The following is a 15463-nucleotide window of genomic DNA, read 5'->3' as shown; positions in this document are numbered from 1 at the left end:
AGAAGCACGTGACACAGCAAATTTTTCCGATGTAGCTAATTTCCAAGTATTGTCCCTTCTTATCCTGAACACACTATCAAAGTCATCCTTGATTGCAATCTTAAGACAATAGTGAATTCACAGAAAATTGACCATGAAATTGTGCTAGTCACCATAAAAAAGCACTGAGAAGTGCCAACTGCTGCCAAGGAAGTGCCCACTCAAATGAACTGGGATCGGTGCCTCTCTTTCAATGGTCCTGAACTGCTTTTACTTCACTATGTGGAGACACACAAGGCTGGTAGATGAAGGCTGATAGTCACCCGAGTGACTACTCAAAAGGGATGACTGTCATCCCATGTAAACACGGGATCCGGCAGGGCAAATGAGCAAGAATCACTCACTTGTTGGAGTCGCTTGGTCTTTAGCTCACCTAATAACCAATTGACTATTACCCCATGTAAACAGGCAGTTGTTCATAGATGTACGACTGCCTGTTTAAGGCCCATTTACACCTAACAATATCGCTCAAAATTCATTCAAGCGAACGAATTTGAGCGATAATCGTTCAGTGTGAATAAATCGCTCACTTGTCATTTGCGATTGTTTAAGCTGACTTTTTACTCAGCTTAAAAAACCTCATTAGTACGCTGGCTTGTCGTTTTGTGTAAATGCTCGCTCAGCATGTTCCGCTGGCTTGTCGTTCTGTGTAAATACTCGCTCAGCGAGAAGCCAGCGAGCAGCTGCCAAGTCTTTTTGTTTGAATGCTATATACGAGCGCTAACGTCCTTAGCGATGACATCCGTGGTCCTGCAGTTGTCCAAACGACTGTCAGCCCCTTGTAAAAGGGCCTTAACTTTGAGTGGAGGTGGTCAGCTAGAAGAGATCTCTGGTGCGCTCTGCCTCCATTCTCTTAGCAATTATAATAGACTAGCTGATATACCCGGCTTCGCCCGAGTTAATTTGGTACTGGTATTTATCTGGTGTTCACACGGAAAATCTTATGAAGTCGTGGTTTCTTTAGAGATACTGAGGAAAAACATATGTTCACCATTTTGCATAGTTCTCTGCGTTACCCAGGAAACACCACGTGGAGGTAACCATGCGACGTTTCCTTCATATAAAATGACATCAGGAAGTGAGAGAATTAGATTACGTACATAAAATTTGGACACTAATTCTTTTGCGCTTAGAATTGAATAATCGAGTTGGGACCTATTAACTTTTCATATTTATGACACAATCAATGCTCGTGCCAAATTTCCCGTTTCTATGACACCGGAATGTGAGAGATTTAGATTATGTACATAAAATTTGGACGCTAATTCTTTTGCGCATAGAATTGAATAATCGAGTTGGGACCCATTAGCTTTTCCTATTTATGACATAATCAATGCTCGTGCCAAATGTCCCGTTTCTATGACACCGCAAAGTGAAAAAATTAGATTCCGTACGTAAAATTTGGACGCTAATTCTTTTGCGCATAGAATTGAATAATGGAGCTGGGACCTATTAACTTTTCCTATTTATGACATAATCAATGCTCGTGCCAAATTTCCTGTTTCTATGACACCGGAAAGTGAGAAAATTACATTCCGCACGTAAAATTTCGACGCCAATTCTTTTGCGCTAGAATTGAATAATTGAGTTGGGACCTATTCGCTTTTCCTATTTATGACATAATCAATGCTCGTGCCAAATTTCCCGTTTCTATGACACCGGAAAGTGAGAAAATTACATTCCGCACGTAAAATTTCGACACCAATTCTTTTGCGCTAGAATTGAATAATCGAGTTGGGACCCATTAGCTTTTCCTATTTATGACATAATCAATGCTCGTGCCAAATTTCCCGTTTCTATGACACCGCAAAGTGAGAAAATTACATTCCGCACGTAAAATTTCGACACCAATTCTTTTGCGCTAGAATTGAATAATCGAGTTGGGACCTATTCGCTTTTCCTATTTATGACATAATCAATGCTCGTGCCAAATTTCCTGTTTCTATGACACCGGAAAGTGAAGAAATCACATTCCGCACGTAAAATTTGGACGCTAATTCTTTTGCGCATAGAATTGAATAATCGAGTAGGGACCCATTCACTTTTCCTATTTATGACATAATCAATGCTCCTGCCAAATTTCACGTTTCTATGACATTGGGAAGTGAGAGATTTAGATTATGTACGTAAAATTTTGACGCCAATTCTTTTGCGCATAGAATTGAATAATCGAGTTGGGACCCATTAGCTTTTCCTATTTATGACATAATCAATGCTCGTGCCAAATGTAAAAGATATAGTTTGGTTCATGACATTGGTTCACTCTGAAAATCCCTTTAAGGCCTTCAGATGAGAACACACTGGCCTGGTCATGAACTGTGTGCTGATTTAGCATGTCACGTACACATGGTGATTAGTACAAGGATGTTTTTGCATTATGAAATTATCTTCTATCGTGGAATCAGGATGCGTGGAGCATGAGAGTGCGGAGGGGTTATCCTATTATTGTGTAATTTTGCAACATCTGTGAATTCCAATGTCTCTATGTCAAATGTGATATTTAGAGCCTGAGAAAGTCATTTACCTGCCAATAATGTATACTCCCATATGTTTTACCTATATCTCATTTGAATATGCCTCCCCTCTCTATATGTTAACCACACCTTCTTTTAATACTCAATAAAAGTTGGGTGCCTGGCTCACCAGGCATTCTTACTGACTTTGACTACATTCGGATATCGTGTCTGAGTTCTGGTTAAGGTCGCTGTCACTAGTGACTCTTATATTCAATTTTACCTGATTTAGGCGTACTTCTTTATCACTGCTTTATCAGTTGGAGGCCCCAGCGAGATTGCTAAAAACTATACACTTCTTACTGAACGTGGAGCACCGGCCTACTTCTCTTGGATGAAGCAGTACCCCGGGGCAAGAGATTTCTCTTGACTTCTCCTAGGGGAGAGGGGTCGGCTGCGGTGTCAGTGCCAGGTGTACAGCTTCAGCATTTATGAACTTGCTCCCTATCAGGTAAAATTATCTTTCTGTTTGTTTGTCTTTTTTGTCTTTCTATAAGCAGCGCAGCAATAGCTCTGCTACATATCATTTCCTGCCTTGTATTCATGCTTTAACTCTTCCTATCCCTACTGCTTCCTCGCCTTCCTGTGTCGTTATTCAGCTCTGCTACATCGTGTATTGTTTTATATTAATATTGTGCAGTATTACAGTATGATTATTGATATGCAACATCCCTGTGAGACAGCTCTTATTCCCCAGAAGACTGCTTTATTCTTTTCTGCACAATTACAGAAGATGAGCTTGAATGTAAAAATAATATTAACGCTTCAGAGAGAGATTCTGGTATTGACGCATAGATTTTCACTTGAGGTTGTGTTTTTACGCTCTGTACGCTTCCTTTACCCATGGTTTCAATACGACTCTACAGTTTTTGGCTACCGATAGAGTGTAGGTATATGTAACTGGGCTCTGGGATAGCCGCTTACTGACAGTTGCGAGACACAAGGTTTTGCACATAGCTAGATATCTGAAGACGGGACTGGCTCTCCCTGTTGGATTGCTATGGGTGTGATAGGCGGAAGGCCAAATTACCAAAAGCTGGCAGTCCTGACCTTAATGCTTGGCGCCAATTTTCAGCGATTGCAGAATAATTTCATCCACTTTCCTAAAAGTGGGACCTATGAATATGTCCTAGTGTGTGTGTCAGTATGGAATACCAGAGGTGATTGAGAGTGACAGAGGTATACACTTGACTTCTGGAGTATGTCAAGAGGTGAAAAAGGCCTTGGGAATAGAGCAGGCATTCCATACTCCATGCCACTCACAGAGTAGTGGTAAGGTGGAGCGGTTAAATGGATGTATGTAGTGATGTTTATGAGGGGGGAGAGAATGCTATGTGACATGCCGCTAAGAGTTTTGTTGTTAACACTAGTGAAATATTACTATGTTACACTACAGAAAGTTAAAGTAAAACTAGATGTTTTAATAATGTGCAATGAAGTAAGTTATGCAATAAGAGAATGTAAGTCTGTCTGATGGATCTGTTACCTTTAGGTATAGGAGTATGAAATATGATGGAATATGACTGGATTTAGTTTTCTGCTGTGAATGGTTTGTTATTTGTGTGTCTGTACTGCGATTGTAGGTACATAGCTGATAGTCTGTTGGCTCTGTGCCAAGTACGTAGCAAATATTTCATCATGCAATCTCCTCTTTAACTGTCTTTATTATGTTTGGTAATGTTTTAATTTGATAATATATGGTGGTTATTCACTGTATAACCTTTTATGTTCATAACTGTATGTTTGTATTCTCCTACTACTCTAAAAGGAATTTTACTTGTGTACTGATTGATGTTTGGATGTTACTTTCGCCTGTATAAGTGTGAGTACAGTTTTGCAATGTGAGCTTTGGGTGAATGCTTTGTGGTTCATGTTTATATAAATCAGTAACGTAATGTTTTTTTCACTGGTCATGTAATTTTAAAGTTTTCATGAGGACGGTTTGTTACAGACTGATGTGTCTACACTGTAACCTTAATTGAATAGAAAACTGAAGCTCCTTTAATTGCTTGGCATACGTGCAAGCATTATATCATGACTATGTTCTTGTGTTTTCAGTGGGTGTACAGTATTGCTAAAAATACTGCATGATCACTTACGTGAGTATATGTTTAAGGGTTACAAGTGCAAGTTCCTCTCCAAAATCTGCTGGTCTGTATTTGGTTGCCTGGATTAAACTGGCTACTGTAATGTGTGGAACACTAGCCAGGGGTAATGGCAGAGTGCCAAAGGATCGCAACCCGCGGCCAGGTGTCATTTTGGTAAACAGATTTTACATAGCAAATACTGAAGACAAAGTTCGCTACTTTTGACAGTTGCTATGGGACCCATGACCGATCAGAGAATATCCACGATGTGATGGGATCAGGGAAAAACTGATCAGGGAAAGTTTATGATGGGATCTGGTATGGGTGGTATATCAGGCAAAAATACATGAGAGCAGGTATGGAGATGAAGGGAATTTGCACCTGGACAGGAATGTTAAGTAGAAATTCATGACTATATGATGTGTACTTAAGTGAGTGAGTATGCAGTGGTTTAACCTTTTGGAATACTCAGAAAATTAACCTCTGCTCCTCCATAGTATGCAAATGCAGACATTGTGGAAGGGGTGAAGGGGGGCATTCTATTTAACGGAAAAACTAGTAATATAAAAGATACATATATAATGTATATATGCAATTTAAGATACGTGAAAATCCTACTGAGCTGAATCACAAGGGCTGCGATACATTCACATCCCGTCCACAGCCAAAGAAGGGCGTTACGGCTGTGGAGCGATGGGTTGCATGAAGGGCAATTGCCCACCATGTAGAAGCCAGACATAGGAGCGATGTTTGGCTATAGTACTCCCTCCCTAGCCGGCTGATCGATAATATGTAAACAGGACATACGTTCTAGTTTAATTGAATCTAATAAGAAGTGGGAGTTAATAGATTTTGCTTGCTATAACATACAAAACCTTTAAAAAAAAAAATCATTTAGTGGAGGTTCTGCTGATGATACTTATATCCAGCTGTTGGCTTCTAAGAACTGTCCTGTAAATCTAATGAGTACGAATGTGTGAAGTCCTATCAATGCAAGTATAATGAGGTATTGAGGTGTGCTCTGATCATCCATATTTTTGCATTTGAGGTTTAACGATCTAAAACAACTGGCTGGACTCAAAGGGGTGGAGCTGGATGATGTGGAGAGAGGGAGTGTGCAGTGGGTCCCTCCCCCGAAAAGGAGGGTGTGAGGGAAGAACTCTGAAAAGGCTAGACTGACAAAGTATGAAAGTTGCTAATTATAAATGTATGGATGATAATGATAAATCTTAAGATTGTGTTTTAAACTTGATTATCTTAATTTGTGATGTTTGAATAATTTTAAGGAATTATTACTGTTTGTTCAAAAGACTGATTCATGAGTTGTATGTATAAAGTATATAGAAGTTGTTCAGGCTGTCATAGAAATAGATATTTATTAAAAATATTTGTTTGCTGCAGTAGAAAGCTAATAGGGTCACTCTGGGCAGAGATTGATAAAGCTGACATATAGAAACTGGTTTCATCCATTTTTATGGACGGATGAAGAAGAGTACCACAAGACCCAGGACTGCGATTTTGTTTTTTTGTTTTAATTTATCATGGACTGAACTATTTGCGATCAAGGTTATTTTGGACTGAATGAATTCATGAACTGAGTTATATCTGGCAGGAGATTGGAACTTTGCAAGTGTGATTTTAATTTTTATCTTCTCTAAGTGCCAGCTGTACCTCTCCATAGCTGTGACTATTCAACTGAGCCTGAAGAACTGACAAGTGTTTAAAACAGTGCCTAACTGCCAGTTGGCGACTAGTCAAAGGAGGGCTAAGCATTATAGCTCCTCCCTGGAGACCTGAGATGACCAATGGTGTGCAAAGGGCATGTGGAAGAGTGGAATCTACAAGGAACAAGGGGCTCTATAGTCACCTGTGAATACCTTACATCCATGGGTATGATGAATGGAGGAGATTGACTGACACCAGACTAACCAGGGAAAGTAGTAAGGACACAATAATTGCTCTGCTTCCCTGCATTAGAGACCCTGTATATTTGGGATGTAATGAAAAACAGCGGAAGGAAGACCTCAAGATAAAGAGACATTTGTATTCCATATATGACTGTTTTGTTGTTTTATTTTTATATATTTATTTTTCATTTTTGCTTTTGTTTTTGTTTTTTTTTCTCGAGCCCAGATTTGACAGGATTGGTTTTGTGTTGCTAGCAAATGAAATTCTAGGGTGTAATAAATTTGATATTAGATTATCTGATTGTTTATGCAATGTATCATTGTTATGAAAAACATGCAGCATTTGAGAGAAACATTTAGAAGTTACCAATCATTTAATAACAGAATTATAAAATGTCAAAAAGGTATGTTCAAACTTTTAGTTGGAAGGTGATTTTATGTATTATAATCACATTCTTGCTCCCATTATGTAATCCTGTTTTAGTTATAAAAGGGTTGGGTTCAGACACCCTGTTACCTGTGCCATCTCACAAGGACCTACACATCAGTTCGAAGAGGCAATGGTGAGTCTGGTAAACAGCGCTGGGTAACATCAGGATGTCAGCACACTATTGCTAGGTTTGTGCAAGGATTGTGCCATTTGCACCTGCCAGAACGTTGGAAAAACTGTTAAGGTTGCACTTAAATTTTTCTCTAAAATATTTCTCTTATACCTGTTTCAGTGACCAATAGATGCTGTTTTGACATTTTATGTAGAAAATATTGCGGCAGATTCATAAACATGTTTTCAGTTCTATTCCAGATCTATTATCATTACAAAATACTCATAACCTGCAACCAGGAGATGGAAGGCCTTTACCAACTTTAATTACTTCTGTAAAGGAACAAAAGAAAATATTTTACTTCCCTTCCTGTATTATTGGCAAGATTTCAATTGTGTCTAGTGAGCATGCATTAGATAAAGAATGCGCTAACAAAATCATTATGTATCATGAGATCATATCTAGAGTGACAAAATCTGTTAGAAGGTTGGGTATGCTGTCATGCCCCTTTGGTCGCTAAAGCGTTCTATTAGGAATTTATTAATGTTGAAGCTTATTCTTGGTGTTTATTTCCTAATACTGTGTTATTAGTTTATATTGCAGATGCGGTCATACATGGAATACTGATTAAGCTTCCAGGTGTTTATGCAGTATGTGGTAGTAAAGCTTACAGGTGGATCCCACTTGGAGCTGGAGGTACATGTACCCTAGCAAAATTGGAGCAGGCCACCTGGGTTTGGACTAGTGATGACTTTCCCTATCAGCATGTTCCATCACATATGTTACGTTCCAGAACACAAAGTACATTTTGCACACACACACTGGGCCTGGAAGGCTGGAGCAGCTCTGGGAGGACCCATAGGTATGATGTTTAACTCATTAAGAAATACTCACATGATAGAGGCTTTGGGAGACGCTTTTGATAACATCACTGATACACTATTTGACATACTCGGTGTTCAAAATGAATACACTAAACAACTGATTCTGGTCACTAACCAACACACAGTGGTCCTAGACTATCTCACCGCCTCACAAGGAGGGTTATGCCAGGTGGTGGGTCCATCTTGTTGTCACTACATAGATCCAGCAGGAACATTACGGATCACTCATGATTTGGAACAAGCGAGAAGGATAAAAGAGTCGTACCGTAAGGCTATCTCTGACGATGAGACCAAATGGCCCGAATGGTTATCTTACTTAAACCCTGTGAACTGGTTTAAGGGGTTGGGTGGCATGATTTCTGGAGTAGTGGGCCTATTCTTACAAGGAGTGTTGTGTGTTATAGTACTCGTAATTGTCATCAAGCTTGTAATGGTAATCATCAAAAAAATTCTGGGAACTAATTGTAAATGTTTTTCAGGAAAATCCGCTAAGAAATCCCCCGGTGTGCTAAAAACTGAAACTCATCTCATGACAGTGTTGACAACTGATAAGACACCTTGTACCTTGTGTGGAAAACCTACTCTGCAAAAATTTGATAATTGCATGTACTGCGGATATGACAGCGTGATCTAAAGGATCCTAACCTTCAAAGAACAATGACCTTTCAAAGGACTCATGCATTATATGGACTTTTAATCATACCATGAACATTTCCTTATATGGACTTCCATTGGACTCATTTATTCTCATTTACTCTTACCTAATCAACGCTTTTGGATGTTGTGCAATGGGATGTGATAACCCCTTCTACTGTGTGCCTTGAGGAGACTAGCAGGGAAAGAAGAGGCCTGACCCAGTGGGGGTGGGGTAGAGGAGTGGGAGGAAGATCTCCACACATCCTCGGGGCGGGTCTCTCTAGGAAGGGCTAGTGAGTGTAGCAAAGATAGCAGGTCTGCTTTGTTTTACATCTTCTAGCCTAGGGTGCATCCTACCATTCCACTATAAAGATATTTTAGGAGGGAAATTGTAAAAGATATAGTTTGGTTCATGACATTGGTTCACTCTGAAAATCCCTTTAAGGCCTTCAGATGAGAACACACTGGCCTGGTCATGAACTGTGTGCTGATTTAGCATGTCACGTACACATGGTGATTAGTACAAGGATGTTTTTGCATTATGAAATTATCTTCTATCGTGGAATCAGGATGCGTGGAGCATGAGAGTGCGGAGGGGTTATCCTATTATTGTGTAATTTTGCAACATCTGTGAATTCCAATGTCTCTATGTCAAATGTGATATTTAGAGCCTGAGAAAGTCATTTACCTGCCAATAATGTATACTCCCATATGTTTTACCTATATCTCATTTGAATATGCCTCCCCTCTCTATATGTTAACCACACCTTCTTTTAATACTCAATAAAAGTTGGGTGCCTGGCTCACCAGGCATTCTTACTGACTTTGACTACATTCGGATATCGTGTCTGAGTTCTGGTTAAGGTCGCTGTCACTAGTGACTCTTATATTCAATTTTACCTGATTTAGGCGTACTTCTTTATCACTGCTTTATCACAAATTTCCTGTTTCTATGACATTGGGAAGTGAGTGATTTAGATTATGTACGTTAAATTTCGACGCCAATTCTTTTGCGCTATAATTGAATAATCGAGTTGGGACCCAATTTCTTTTCCTATTTTGGAGATAATCTATGCTCGCGCCAAATTTCATGTTTCTACGACATCGAGAAGTTGGAGAACTTTTGGCGAGTCAGTCAGTCAGTGAGTGAGTCAGTGAGGGCTTTCAGCTTTATATATATATATATATAGATAAGTGCAGTCAGTATAACAAGCTGGGGGCCGGAGCAGAGACAGGAATGTAATCAGGAATAACCAAAGTCAGGAACCAGAGAATGAGAACAAACTAGAAACCACTTAGAGCGAGATCAAAAGACCACAATACTCAGGCACTCTCCATTGAAGTAGGATAACTAATATAGTGAGTGTCCATATATGATTGGCAGGGGAGCAGTATGTTTGGTGCACAATGGCCATTTAAAAAAAATGGCCTAGTGTTCACCCTCCGGGACGCTGTCAGAGCTCGAGCAGATGCCAGAGCTGGGTGTCTGTCGCAAGTAGGAGAGGTATGCAAGACATGTCCTCTAGGAGGGGTAAGCCAGTAGCTGCAAACTGTGACCGTTCCATTTACCTCTGCTGCTTTCAAGGACAACTTACTTGAAAAGAACTCAAACAGGCCACAAGGTTCACACCTAAGCATTCTCTGGTCACAACAGCCGTTTTCCCAGGGTGGCCTGAGCCCATAGTACAGTCTGCCTAGGTAGAAGTCCATAACCACCCACAAATATCTAAGAACACTTCAGGTAGAGCTTTCTCCATGCCTAACCATCCCAACAAGACTCAGTCAAGATGCCACACACAAGATCCCAGAGTCTAATGATTTAGTTAGATTCACCTGCTGGCCACTCTGACTTTCACAGACCAGTCAATCTCATGCAGCCATTACAATCACAACTGGCGCTGTAGAATTTTTAACCAAGGGTGTCAGAACTCGCCATGACATGGGTAAAGAAGGGTACAGGCCTTTTAAGTCCGCCGAGTAGGTGGTCTCCACAATTATAAAACTGTACCCCTCCTGACACACATCATAGTCCTTTCACTCAGCCAGTCAGAAAACTACTGTACACTGATGAGGGGCAAATACCCTGAAACAGCTGTCTGTACATGGTTACTTTTTCTTCTGGAAAAGACTCTGGCATTGACATATATTCCGAGTCTTGTTACAAGACCTGTTAAAGGGTCAGTCAATGACTTGCAGGAAACCTGCCTTGGTGGTGCTCTAGATGAGCTGTACCATCTCTCATCTGCATGCAAATTTGCCATAAAGAGCACAAAGCAACCCCAATTATAGTCTCTGATCGTACTGCCATATTTCCATAGTGCCTGCAAATAAAATGTTATAGCAAACACATAAAACAGTGCAATACATATAAAGTTTTTCTGCACATACAGTCCTAAAACAAGTGCAGTGCAATTAGGTAATAACACTCAGTTCTAAAGGCCCATTTAGACACAACGATTATCACTCAAAAGATGTCGCTCAAGCAACTTTTGAGCGATAATCGTTGTGTTATTTACAGCGCAAGATGATTGCTCAAGATGAGCGATCGCCTTGCTCTGCCTGCGGAGGATGCAGAAGATAAGCAGGTTGTTCCTGCTTGTCTTCTTCATCCAGCTGTACTCCGCTCTGAGCACCCGGCTGTTATACAGTCGAGCGCTCGGAGCAGAGAATGCAGAAGACAAGCGTGTGTCCCTGCTTGCCTTTTGCATCCAGCTGTTCCCCGCTCCGAGCGCCCGGCTGTTATACAGCCGAGCGCTAAGAGCGGAGGATGCAGAAGACAAGCGAGGTATCCCCACTTGCCTTCTGCATCCCGCTGTTTTCTGCACTGAGCGCTCGGCTGTATAACAGCCGGGCGCTCCGTGCAGAGGATGCAGAAGACAAGCAGGCTGGCTCCACTTGTCTTCTGCATCGAGATGTTTTCTGCATGGAGCGCCCGGCTGCTATACAGCCGAGCGCTCCGTGCCGGGTATGGAAGATAGAGCTGGACCGCTCTGTTTTTCATACCCCACCTGTCATCAGGGAGCGGGATACAGCTGAAGCAATAGTATCAGCTGTATCCCGCTGTGAATCCCTGATAAGGCTCATGCTCGTCTTTCAGCACGCTGAAAGACGACGATGAGCGACGGAATGACGAAAACTGCACAATGTCAGTGCAGTTACACACAACGATTATCGCTCAAAAGCCATCTTTTGAGCGATAATCGTTGTGTCTAAATGGGCCTTAACACATTAGTTTTAAGGGGGTGTGGTACATGGTTGCTCGTGGTTCATCTCAACAACCGCCATACAATCTATCCACTGATCTAACTGCTAGATCAGTTGGAATCCCGACTTGGGACACTCACCGATTGTCTGAATAGGCATCTGCCTTTCCCCCTAACTGCAAGATTATGGCTATGGGGTATGAATGAAATGGATCCTGTAAACACAGGCACGGAGGACTGAACACCGGAGCAGGACCCAGTGAGGGGAGAGGTGAGTATATACTTAGTTGTTATGTTCGAGCATGGAGAGCTGGTTGTATAGAAATTCTACAACTCGGAATCCCCCTTTTTTAAATTAAAAGCTCTTTAATAATTTTAGGCTGCCTGTCCATGGGAGCAGGAGCCAGCAGACAGATCTCCGCGGTGAGCCTATCTGACAGATAGGCTGACCGCGGAGAATCGCTATGATTCTCTGCTCGTGGACAGGAGGGCTGCGCTTTCCATAGCAACGCTATGAAAATCGTGCACTGCGTTACCCGCGGCCGTATTATTGCCGTGGGGAACATAATGCAAAAGCTTCCGTGGACAGGCAGCCTAACCAACTCTATCCCCACATTTATTTTTAGGATTTCTTGCCATTGTAAGTCTTCAATAGGACCTATGTCTCCTTCCCATTTGTTTTTTTTTATCCTAACTGGATGTCGAGAATTGGATGACCCTGCAGGTAACTGTATATCAATGATATTTTCCCTGTAGATGTGGAAGATGTTCCTACAATATCAGCCAATGCAAAGTTAGTTATTTGGATTTCCGAGGAAACCATCTCAGTGTGATAGGCATATCTTTAATTGTAATTACCTGTAAAACTGTGTATGTGGTAGGTTGTACTCAGTTGTGTAGCTGAGCAAAGGTTTTCAGCTCTGTACCCAGGGTTAGCTGTGATAGTCATGTGATGCCTGCTTTCTCCCATGAGTCAAAGTCCTGCAAGCTTGTTTAGCTCCATCAGTCTGCTATTATTTCAAATAGGTGTTGTGAGATGGTGACCGGCAAGGTGCTGGAGGGCAGGTATATTTCGCCTAGGATGCTCTCCTATGCTGCTTTGGGGAGCGCTTGGGCAGATACGTGCCACCGAGCAGCCTGGGCTCGGTGGAGGAAGCCGGCAGTATAGTGTTAGTAGCATTAAGCTACTAACACGTTGTAGCAAGTAGGTGGCTCCAAGCCGCATAATCCGGGCCAGCTTTTCCTGGAGTGACCAAAGTGAAGGGTGGGATGGTCACTCCCACGTACCAGGTGGGGCTGGTACCAGGCCTTATAAAGCCTGGGCCTACAGGGCCTAGAGAGAGGGCTGAGACCTCTGCAGGTCTGAGAGTCCTGGCTGGCTGTGTGCAGGAGCCATTTTGATTACCAGTGTGTAGACAGGGACGCTCCATGTGTAGTAAGTGCTCAGACGAGCAGGATTTCCTTTATGTTTGCCTGATGTTAAGGCCAGTATTTTGCTTTGTTTGCTTGGAAATAAACCCAGGCAAAGCCTGGACTAAAGACTTTATCGCAAGTGTCACTGTCTCTGACTGCTTATGCCCAGGTTGCTACCGATCCTAAACGCTAATCCCCACATATGGTGGAGGATGTGGGCAGCGGTCTTAAAGAGACATACACCAATTAATGGACATTTTGCTGCAGCAGCGGGAGAACCGTTGCTAAGGGCAACCGCCCAAGAGAGATTGACTGGCGAGTGCTGTAACCCCCATGTCCTGGGTGAAAGCTGCAACAGCACAGTCATCAGATACTGCCAAGATGGAGGAACTGATAAAGCAGCTGGTACAAATGAACGTGCAGCAACAGCAAGCGTTGGCCCAGCAGCAACAAGTGGCGGCGACCCAGCAAAAGATCCATGAGGAGGCCATGAGAGCTCAGGCCGAGACTAATGCTCTCCTGGCGCAAAGTGTGCAGAGGTCGTCTGGTTCGCTCCCCACCACCCGTACCGCGGTACAGGCGGCCTTACAAAAGATGACGGCCACCGATGACATCAAGGCCTATCTCGCGGTCTTTGAGAGAGTGGCCGAGAGGGAGAAATTACCAGCGCCTCAGTGGGCGGAGGTAGTAGCGCCTTTCCTGACAGGAGAACCCCAAAAGGCCTATTTTGACCTCGGTGAGCAGGATGCCCAGGACTATAATAAGCTCAAAGGTGAGATCCTGGCACGCTTGGGCGTGGACACCCATGTGCGGGCCCGACGCGTACACGCCTGGACTTTCACGGACGACCTACCAGCTCGCTCCCAGATGTACGACCTGTTCCACCTGGTGAGAAAGTGGCTGCAGCCGGAGGAGTCGTCCCCGGCAGAGATCGTACAGAAAGTGGTTCTGGATAAGTTTATACGCTCGTTGCCCCCCGCAATCCAGCGCTGGGTGGGACAAGGAGGTCCCCAGGACGTGGACCAACTCGTGAGCCTCGTCGAGAGGTATAAAGCCACGGAGGACTTACTACAAGTCGTGCTTCCTCGACGTTCCAACCCCGGGAACAGCAAGTCGGCCGGAGCACCTGGTAAGACTGTTCCATATGTAAGGGGTGTCAAAAGTGTCCCCAAGGGAGGTGGCTCAGAGGGGGATCGTTTGGGGCAGAGGAGGAGCCCCAAATGGACATTCGGGTCCCGGGTAGAACCCCAAGGAGACCGGGCCTCCATACGATGTTGGCGCTGTCATGAGCCCGGGCATCTTGCTGCCAACTGTCCCCTCACTGTGGAACCCATGGACGGTGACTCTGCCCGGCGGAGGTCGATGTTCGCACAGCCAGTATGTTCTGCAGAGACTGTGTCAGAGACTGATCGACCATTATGTCACCTAAAGGTGAATGACTTTGTGGTGACAGCTCTACTGGACTCGGGGAGCTTGGTTACGCTGGTGCACTCCAGCCTGGTCGATCCCACAACCTTCACCGGCCGTCACATGGGGGTTGTGTGTGTGCATGGGGACACCAAGGAGTATCCTATTGCCCTTGTAAGACTTGAGACTCCGTGTGGACTTGCCACCCATGAGGTGAGCGTCGTAAAATCCTTAATGCTCACCATGATCCTTGGGAGAGACTTTCCCCTATTTTGGGACTTGTGGCGACACCGAGGGTCGTCTGCAAATAAGGTTCATGATAATGCAAATGTGTATGATGTGTGTCCAGAACCGTTTGACCCTGAGGGTACGGTTCCAGCAGTAGGGGTGACCCAAGAGAATGGGGATAACTTTCCCTTAACAGTACTAGCGGGTGAGACGGAGGTACAGGACGAAGTGGTTGCTATGCCTGACTTAGAGGTCTCACGTGCCAATTTCGGAACTGAGCAGCTCCGAGACCCCACCTTAGTAAAGGCCAGGGAAAATGTTAAAGTACTAAATGGGGAGCCTCAATTCCCAGGGGCTGATACTGTGTTTCCACACCTGGCAGTCAATCAAGAGTTGTTGTATCAGGTTGACAAGGTCCGTGGGGAGGTTGTGGAACAGCTGGTGGTACCTCAGTCTTATCGTAGGATGGTCTTAGACCTGGCGCACACGCATGTGCTGGGAGGTCATCTCGGGAGCGAAAAGACTAGGGAACGCATCCTTCAGCGTTTTTTCTGGCCGGGGGTACATGGTGATGTAAAACGTTACTGTGAGTCGTGCCCGGAGT

At 43.4% G+C, this 15463-nt stretch overlaps 1 long non-coding RNA gene across 1 annotated transcript; it reads left to right on the top strand.

The window, feature by feature from the left end:
* Positions 1–2271: 2271 nt before the first annotated feature.
* On the top strand, positions 2272–9442 carry LOC136625695 (uncharacterized). Its single transcript, XR_010792565.1, has 2 exons — positions 2272–3003; positions 6321–9442. It is a non-coding gene; the product is annotated as an uncharacterized lncRNA (long non-coding RNA).
* Positions 9443–15463: the final 6021 nt, after the last annotated feature.

The sequence above is a fragment of the Eleutherodactylus coqui genome, chromosome 4 (genome assembly GCF_035609145.1).
Source record: "Eleutherodactylus coqui strain aEleCoq1 chromosome 4, aEleCoq1.hap1, whole genome shotgun sequence".
In the NCBI taxonomy this organism is placed as follows: Eukaryota; Metazoa; Chordata; class Amphibia; order Anura; family Eleutherodactylidae; genus Eleutherodactylus; species Eleutherodactylus coqui.
The sequence above is the reverse complement of the archived record's forward strand: the minus strand, read 5'-3'. Positions and strand labels throughout refer to the sequence as shown.